This window comes from Phodopus roborovskii, unplaced genomic scaffold, assembly GCF_943737965.1.
Source record: "Phodopus roborovskii unplaced genomic scaffold, PHOROB, whole genome shotgun sequence".
Classification (NCBI taxonomy): domain Eukaryota; kingdom Metazoa; phylum Chordata; class Mammalia; order Rodentia; family Cricetidae; genus Phodopus; species Phodopus roborovskii.
The window spans coordinates 27,869,279-27,879,327 of NW_026126433.1; positions in this window are offsets into that span (position 1 = coordinate 27,869,279).

The window sequence follows — 10,049 nt, forward strand, 5'->3', positions numbered from 1 at the left end:
CTTCCGTTGAGTGGATGGATGGGAATAGCCCTAGACTTTTGCACTTGGGTTTGCAGGGTCTGCTGCTATGAGATCATGTATATAAATGAGATCATGTATATAATTAAGAAGGTAAGTTATATGAGTCTGTAGGGATTTTAGGGAACACTAAGAAGATCTCTATTGGTAGTTAAGAGGGGTCACAAAGTCCTGGGGTGGGGAGTGATCTGAAAACATTTGCCACAGAAAGGACACAGGTTGTCTTTGGCCAGAGCCTGTGATGTGCTCAGTTACGGAAGTACACAGGAAGAAGCAGTCTGCATTTGGGATTTTGAGGGAATCCTGCAACAGATTTGAGAGAAGACCCTAAACACAAAGTTTAAGCATAGTGAATGGCATTTGAGTGTCAACTCAATGTAAAACAGAGATACTGAAGAAAAATCTGTATGCCATATTTGATTTTTTATTTTATTTTTTTTCTAGACTTCTATTCATTTGTTTTGAATGTTAGTGGCTTGTCACATAGCCCTGGTCCTCACTCTGTAGCCAAGGCTGGCTTTGAACTTACAGTAGTTTCTCCTGCTTCAGTTCCTGGAGTGCGGGGGGTTTAGGTATATACCATCACACCCAGCTTTCTTAGCTACTAGCATCACATCACATAAAACCAAAGGTGCCTTGCAGAGCTGTTGGGTTGGCCTTCAGCCTGTGCTACCTCATACTGCAGAGGAACTGGCCTGAAGTAATTGAACACAGTCTATGTCAGAGGCTCAGATCATGGGTGAAACAAGTTTCTTCATTCAGTTGAATATAATTTTACATAATTGCTATCACATAAATTTAGGGTATAATACATTTCTAAAATTAACTTTCATTTTTTTTTTACTGTTGATTTTGTTAAAATACACTTTTCCTTCTATACATAAGTGTAGTCAACTGAGAATAGTTTTCTATCCACTATTTCAAAAACCTTTTTTTAATTTAATTTTGGTTTTTAGTACTGGGGATCGAATGCTGGGCCTTGACACTTTAGGAAAGTGCCCTACCACTAAGCTACATCCCCAGACTTCTTAAAAATCATTGTGAAAAGAAGCATATATCAGTTTGGGGTCAGAACAAATTATTTTCTGTTTTTGATGCAGAGTCACATAACCCAAACTAGTGATTCTCAGGCCTTCAACTTCTATGTAGTGGGATTATAGGATTATTACTACACCAGCTTAATGCAATTACTTTTTAAACAAAAATATATTTTAAAATGTACACATAATTAAAATTATCTGATGTGTTGTCCATTATTTTTCACATTTTTCAGATTTTTCAAGACAGGCTTTTTCTGTAGCTTTGGAGCCTGACCTGGAACTTGCTCTGTAGACCAGGCTGGCCTCAAACTCACAGAGATTTGCCTGCTTCTGCCTCCCGAGTGCTGGGATTAAAGGTGTGCACCACCACCACCCGGCAGTTTTTCAGCCTTTTATGTGTATAGTAATTCTTTATTTGTGATAATTTTCTTGACTTAGAAAAGTTATTTGTGGCTACATGATAACGAACATCATATTTGAACATCACAGTTTAATTAATACCAGAGAACAGATATATATATATATATATATATATATATATATATATATATATAGTTTTTTGAGTAATACCAAGAAGAAAGCAAGGGAATTAGAAACTGTCTTTGGACTTAGGTTTTTCCCTTCGAGGTAAAATTCAGAATTTTAGGTAAAATTCAGATTTTTAAATTAACTTTCAGAAGATCAGCAAAGGAGTTCTAGAGATATTTTAACACTGAAATAACTCTAGTAAATTTCACCTGGAAGCCATCAGGCTTAGGGTAGTGAGCTCAGCCTGTGGCCTACTCTGACAGCTGGCTGGTGATAGAGCATTTTCTCTTAGCCTTTGGCTTGTCCTTGTTAGAAGACAGGAGCACTGTGAGCGCCACTGTTAGTATGTGACAGACAAATGTAGCCAGATGGTTTTCACCAACACCTTCCTTTTCTATTTAATCAAAATTCCGTAACCACCAATTTTCCTTTATGTATTTACAAATTTAATGGCTTTGACAGTATTGATATCTGACTTGCTCATGTCACCATGACTGCTATTTGCATTTGTTTCCATATTGATGACATTGAATGTGCCTTATTCAGATCAATTGCTGATTAATATACAAATAAACCTTAATTTTTCTTACTTGACTTATTTTTTACTAAAATTTCCAAAAGAGTTACAGAAATGGACATGTGGTCATCAGTGGTGGGAAGGGTCAAAAGTATTCTGGAAACATCAAGTGGTGTTGGTGGCTGTCAGTGACAAGGTACAGTGCAGGCAGCATGCCTGAAACACTTAGCAGTGCTTATATTGCATTTCATTCCCTCTGTACCTGGCACTCTCTTGACCTGGGGAAGAGTGAAATAGTAAACACAGCCTTGGGAGGTGTTCCAAATGTGGGGTGTGCCAACTGGGGATGTAGTAAGTGTGTGTGTGTACGTGCACGTGAAACATATTATATGTTGGAAGTAGGAAGGTGGGTTATGTCAAAAATTCAAACTTAGAGGCCAGGGGAAGATGGTTGAGTAAAAGTGCTTGCTGTGCAAACATGAGGCCCAGAGTTTGGATCCCAGCACACGTGACAAATTGGGCTTCCTGCAGATGACTGATTCTTGACACCATGGGATCTGACACCTGGCATCTGCAGTATGCTTGGACACAGGCATACACTAACATACACACATGTAAATCTAAAGCAAAAACCTGCGTGGCAGCACATATCTGTAGATCTAGCTCTTGGGAAGGTAGAAACTTCTGGGACTCCCTGACCAACCAGCCCAGCTGAATCTGTAAATTCTAGATTAAATGAGAGACCTTCTCAAAAAAGGGAGTGCAAATGAGGAAGACATTCAACATCCATCTCTGATACAAACATACACACTCCAACCTAGGGGCTGGAATGGTAGCTCAGTTGGTAAAATGCTTGCCTTGGAAACACAATGACCTCCGGTTTAAAACAACACCTGTTTAAAAGAAAAGAAAGGAAAGGCTGGATGTAGTGGCACAGGCTTGGAGAAGCAACAGGCCCAAATCCCTGGGGCTCGAGAGGCAGCCAGTCTAGTCTACTTGTCACTCTCCAGGCCTGTCTCAGATAACAAGATGGACTGAGCCTGAGGAAGGACACACACACACCAGAAAAAAAGAAAAATTCATTCTGAGAATGTTGCCAAACCAGAATTAATGACTAGAAGCCCCGGGTTCCATGCTTCTGGCCCCTCCCTGCTGGTGCTGGACCCTGCTATCTACCCTCAGCTCAGACCAAGGCATTTCTTGACTAATTTCTTATTTGATTCTTGCAGTTTAGGAAAATATGTTTTCCCAGGAGCTAGCCTATCTTAAGAATGTTTGGCTAATCAGAGTACAGATGAGCTTGCTTGAAGAGAATGGGCCTTCTTTTTTTAGTCTCTGTAACTTTAGAGCCTGTCCTGGAACCCACTGTGTAAACCAGCCTGGCCCCAAACTCCCAGAAATCCTCCTGCCTCTGAGAATGGGGCTTCTTAAACGTGGTCCAGTGAATGTGTAGCATGATGGTGGTTTTATTTTTAAGTGTTCAGGTTAGAAGGCTAGAAAATTACATATCTACCCCAAACAAACTGGGTAGTAGTCGAGTTCCTAGGCAATATATTCAAAACTGAGAGGATTGAAAACTTTTAAAACAAAGCAAAACTAAGCCCTATTCAGACAGCCCTGGTGGAGGCGTGAACTGTCAAGGTTGCAGTGGTTAAGACCACTTTCTGCTCTTATAGAGGATGGGAGTTCAATTCCTAGCAACTGCATCTGGTATCTCACAGCCATCTTAACTCTAGCTGCAGGGGACCTGATAACCTCATGTGCGTGCACGTACACACACACACACACACACACACACACACACACACACACACACCAATAATTTTGGAAACACAGATGAACTGTCAATATAATAATACTATGAGATTATTTCCTGAAATGTAATTTCAGGTTCTCATTTGGGTTGATACCAAATCTGCAACAACAAAAAGCTCGGGGCCTAGGAGCACTTGCTGATCTTGCAGAGGACCTAGGTTTGCTTCCCAGCACACATGTGGTTAGCTGTCCACTGTCAATCTAGGAACTATAAGGAGGGGGTCTGGGACAGATTTCTGGAGAGAAGGCTGTGGAGGTAGTGGGAAGTGGTGGTATATGGACATTAATGGGTGGCTTTTCCTGGGGATCCATAAGTTCTGTCCTGCCTGAGTCCTCTTGTCATCCACCCCACAGCCCAGGACCTCAGGTACCCACAAGCTAGGAGGAAGGTCACATCCCACCACTGCCTGGCAAACTGAGCCTTGCACTCCAGCTTGTCTTCTGGGCACTTCTCCATCCTCTATCTATAGCTGAGTCTTTCCATTTTTAACCCCCCCCCTCCTGTTTCATCTTCAAAATGCTGCCTGCTCAGGGTCTCCCCACTATGTCCCTCTAGGTAGGCTGTAGAACTCTTCCGAGCCCTTCCTTCTGTACTTGAAACCAGATTTCATTGGGTAGTAGAGATAAATGCCCAGTAGAGTCCCATTCTGCCACGACAGGCAGAATGAGCCAAGCTTAAAACTTTTGTAAACTAGGAAAGTAGATCTAAATAAGGTAATTCCTTTTTTTTAAAAAAAGGTATACTTATTTATATGTATGCAGTCTTCTGTTTACATGTATTTCTTCCCACCAGAAGAGAGCATCAGATCTCAGATCTCACTGTAGATGGTTATGAGCCACCATGTGGTTGCTGGAAATTGAACGCAGGGCCTCTGGAAGAGCAGCCAATTCTCTTAACCTCTGAGCCATCTCTGCAACCCATAAGTAAGGTAATTCTAACACGAATGGCTTGAGAGGTTTGGGAGTCGTAAGTAGCTTTGGAAGGGTAGTGGTGATGGCCACTCAATATTTGAGTAAATCCATGGTGTGGAATCCTATGTACACTTCAAAATGGCTCAGTATCCATGTTTTGTGTGATTTTCTTTTGCTGCTACAAGAAATACTTTCAAATTCATACAGTACAGACCTGTGCTGTTTGACCCCATTTTTTTTTTTTTTTTTTTTCAGCCTTGTCTTCTGCTCTTAGCCCTGTGGGTGAGAAAATTACCTTTCCTTGTTTAGAGGTGACACAGAGTCTTAGTATCAGCCAAGCTCCTGCTCTGGATTTGAAGCGGTGAAGCAGTTTCTCAGACACCACTAATGTGCCCACGTGGCCATACTTGGCTCACTCTACACACCAGACTTTCCCACATGGGTCTGTGTCAGATGACCCAGCACACACTCCCACTTTTCAGGGATGGGTTCCATATAAGTTTACTTGGAAAAATCTTTTGGAATGTAAATTGACAACAACAAAAACAAAACCCAAACAGCAGAACATGAATGTGTATTTCTGCAATTCTAGCACTTGGCAAGGGGTCAGGAGTTCAAAGGTTATGTTTAGTTACAAGGGTTGTCTTTGTTTGTTTGGGGGACAGTCTTTCTATGTAGTCCTGGCTGTCCTGAAACTTAGATATGTAGACCAGACTGGCTTTGAACTCACAGAGATCCACCTGCCTTTGCCTCCCAAGTGCTGAGATTAAAGGTGTGTACCATCCAGCCTGGCCACCTGGGCTACATTTGACCCTGTCTCAAAACATCAGCACCAAAATCAAAATGACATACTAAGGAATAAATTGGAAAAGTTTCATTTCTGTCCCCTTGTCATTCCTTATTCTTTCTCAATCTCTCTCTCCCTCTCTTTCTCTTTCCCTCCTCTCTCTGTTTTATGGAGGAGGATGTTGGTTATATTGCTTTATCACTCTCCCTCAGCAACTTCTAACTCTGCCCCTTGAGTGCTAAGGTTACAAGTGCATGTACAGCCACATGACGCTTTTTACATGGTTGTTGGGAATTTGAACTCAGGTCCTCATGCTTGCACAACAAGCATTCTTACCTGCTGAGCCATTTCTCCAGGCCCCCACAGAAGACTCTATAAAATGGTTTATTTTTATTTTATTTTTGAGTGTGAACATTGTGCCTTTGAATATATCTTTGTACCATGTTTGTACAGCGTCTACAAAGGTCAGAAGAGATCATTAGATCCCCTAGAACTGAAGTTATAGACAATGGTGAACCCCCATATGTGTGCTGAAAATTGAATGTGGGTTCTCTGCAACAGCCATCTTAACCCCTGAATATCTCTGCAGTCCACAACAGGAGACTGTGTTTGTATTGGAGTGTGCAACCTTGGAATTTTATCTCAGGCATGTTTTATGTTATAAATTTCATATATTTTAAAATTTTTTAATTGTTTTCCTTTTAGGCTCCTCCCCCACTGTTCCCAGTCCTTGACTCCTTCTCCTTAGGGGTAGGGCAGAGAGGACAGAAAGAGCGATTCAGGGCAAGGAATAGGGCATTGAGAGTCTCAGTAGCCAGTGGGCTGAGACTTGGGTCTTATTAATCGCTCTTTTGGTTTGGGGATGGAGTTTGGAGGACCTTAAGAGAAGGTGTGTGTTCTAGTTTAGTTTTAAAATGTTTATTTGACTGTCTCAAGGGGAGAGGTCTTTTGTTGGTTTTAGGAGCAAGAATACAATTCTCAATAGATCAAAGAACCTCGGGTCAAGGCAGAAGCCCTGAGTTGCCCCTATGTGGATGGGCAGGAGTGGACACAGGTGTAGTTTATGCCAAAGGGCCTCAGCAGGAGTGTAAGATTCCCCCCTACTCAGGCATGTGTCACTTTATGATCAAACCCAAAAGGGAACTCAGCCACCAAGCATCTGATGTCCATCCCTGTGGGGATGGGAACTATCACACCTATTTGGACTTTCCAAGATGGTGCTCTTCATTTCCCACTTTGATGTGGCTGGTATGTGGGACAGTGATAAGGCAGAGAGGAGTGTGGTGGCCAAATGTTTCCGAGGCCTGGATCAAGTATCCCTCTGGGACTGCTTGTGTTTGGTAAGGGCCCTTTTGGGAGCTGGTACACCTGGGATTGTGGGGTGGAGTCTTAAGGAAGGAGATGTGACTTCCTCGTTGGTTGGGGCAAGGATCCTAGCAGGATATATTCATTGCTTACATTTCTGGAACAGCTCAGGGCTACTAAAAAGAAGAGTTCGTGAGAAACTATCCTCCTTAATCATCAGATTTTTTTTTTTTTTTTTTTTTGGTCCTAAATACATCAAGATGCTTCCTGAACAATGATGCCACAGATCTACAGAGGCAAGGGCACTCTGCAGGGTTGGAATAAACCTGGAACAAATTGCCAGACTCTAACCAAGTAACTCTCAGTTCCCCTAAGCCTTAGGGCCTAAAGCTTGTTTGTTGGGAAATGTAAGTACTTGTCCCTCACAGAGCTCTTCTCCCCACACAGCTGTAGAACTTCCGTGCTCTCAAGGTTGAGCAAACAAGGTTGTTTTCAGAACTTTCTGGTATGCAGTGCCTATACCTTGACCCCAGGTGTGGGTGGTGCATGACTTTTCTCCTATGCTTAGCCCATCCCCTGGCTTGGGTACATAAGCCCATTACTCTCTGTAATAAACAACAGCAGCTTCTTAACTTATCGTGGTGGTCTGTTATGTGTTTCAATCCCAACACCCTCCGCCAAGCTTGGTACTCTGGTCACCCAGGTGCGGCACTTGTTTAAATCCCCTGCCCCTGTGTTGAAACTCCAGCCCTTTACCCCCTCACTGCAAACTGTCTCCCAGTATCACCCGCATCCTGATAGGCTGGAAAAGTGGAAAAGTGAGATTCTAAAGATAAAACAGCTGCGTCTGGATAAACAACTCCAGGAGGGAGAAACTGCAGGCTGCACGTAGTCCTGTAAATTGCATTTAACTTCCCATTTCCCAAACTTTCTATATAAACCTCAAGTTTCTCCTTCCCCTTTGGCAAACACCCCCTCTCCCTCAGGTCAGACAGGCCTCTCTTTTCCTCCTGTCTCTAAGCTGCCTCAGAAATCTAGCATTTACTGTGGGTATCTGTTCTCAGAGGCTCCCTGCCCTCCCACACTGTCCTCCCACCTGGGTCTGGATTGAGCAGTGGCCTGACTCTTCCAAAGGTCAAAGGCTATCATGGAAAAGGGCTGAACCCAGATGGTGGCTTTACCATAAGCCTGAGGCCAAATTGATAAACTAAAGGCAGTTCTGCCTTTCAGGGCATCCCAGGATGATGGGGGGCGGGGTGTGAAGGGGTGGTAAGGCGCCATAGAAATGTGCTTCAGGCTCTTTGGCTCTCAGAAGTGAACCACGTTAGCAGAACATCGGCCAGCTGCTCCCTGAGGCGAAGCTGCACTTCAGCCTTGCCTGGGCCAGAGGTCTTAGCACAGGATTGTCTTGGCCACCCAGCTGCAGCCCATCCAGCTATAGTCATGGCCTTTGAGGTGGTGGGGGGAGGAGCTACTCTCTTATTCTCCTGCGTAACACAAATACAGACACACTGACTTCATCCCTCACCTTTTGTTGTTGCTGGGGTTTTTTTGTTTGTTTTTCCTGTGTAGAAGTCGTTCTGTAGACCAAGCTACCTTTGAACTCAGAGATCTGGTTCCCTGTGCTGGGACTAAAGACACGTACCTCTCCCAGCTTCATCCTTGGTCTTTCCCCTTCACATACATGGTTGTCTCTAACCTCCATTCCGTTTCTCTTGTTTTTGCAGTCGCTGTACATCTGTCTCTCTCCCATCTCTCCCTTCCCATACCGCACAGGGCATAACACTGTTAAGTCTTTTGAGAAACGATTTGACCCAAAAGGTGGGGAAGCTGCAGGCCTGGAAAGTGAGGGGGGCAGGAGTCTGTACTGCCCCCTAGTGAATTCGTCATCCTGGCTAAGGCACCTGTAAGAACTGTCAAATAAATACTGTAAAACTTGTTTTCAGGACAAGAAATTCACAACTTTTTACCTCCCCCACCAAGCAAGACTTTTATGCAAACATTTTAATAATCTTTCCACCCAGTAAAATATTTGTTTACATAGAGGCCCTGCTGTGTATGGGAACTTGATGGCCTGGAACAGTGACCCCTGACACCTTGGATCAATGGCCCTCCCCTTCCTCGCTCAGGAACTGAGCGTTAATTCGTCTGTGAGGACCCCAGGCAATGGGGAAAAGAGTGAGGATGAAAACAAACACTTCCCGTCCATGTGTGTTCGCTCTTCGGTTATGATGGAAAAATTAATAATTAAAAGATATAAAATTAGGGCATTTGGCAGGAAGGGAAAACTAGAGAGAACAAGAATTTCTGACAGTAGATAACTTCCTGACTGCAGAGTACAGAGCCCACACGCTGTTCTCAGGAGATAAAGAAGAAAGCAGGAGCTCACCACCAACTGTGCAAACAACCTCCTTTACCCCATTATCTTGAGGCAAGGCCACTGAGCCTGCCAGTCCTAGAGAAAAACAAAAACAAAACCAAAAGCCAGCAAAAAACAAAACAAACAAACAAACAAAAAACCCCACCCTACAAGTGTGCTAAACAATCCTGCCTTGTAAAAACCTTTTACTCTATGAAATCTCTATAACCTTGGAAATCTTGTGAGCTGACACTAGCAGTCTCAAGCCTCCCTTTAAAAATGCTTCGCAATTGTAAAGGTCCCACCTGGTTTGATTTTTGGCAATAAAAACCTTTTGCTTTTGCAGTCTGGAGTCACTTCCTTGGAGGTTGAGAAGATTCCAGGTAGGTACAACAGGTGTAGTAAAGTTTTGATCAGTAATAAAGGTTGCCATGTCCTGGCACTTCAGCTGAAACTGCGGTCTTTTTCTTTGCAATCCACAACTTATCTCTAACTCATTTAAGGCCCCTTCTCCAAGAAACAGGAAATCCTTGCTGGTTGTGGATGCTGACTCAGCAGAAGGTTACCTCGAAAGAAAGTGTGTGCTTTGCTAATGTGTGAGCTGAAGAGAGGAAGCCAGTAGATTGAAGTGTTGAAAATGGATCTTTTTTGGGTTTCATCTGAGTATTCATTTGGGTGTTCAAATAAGCTGGCCCTCCACAGGTGAAGAATGGAAGACCCTCTGGGATTTTTCTATTTAAAATGTGTCCTTTATTTTGACATTCACTT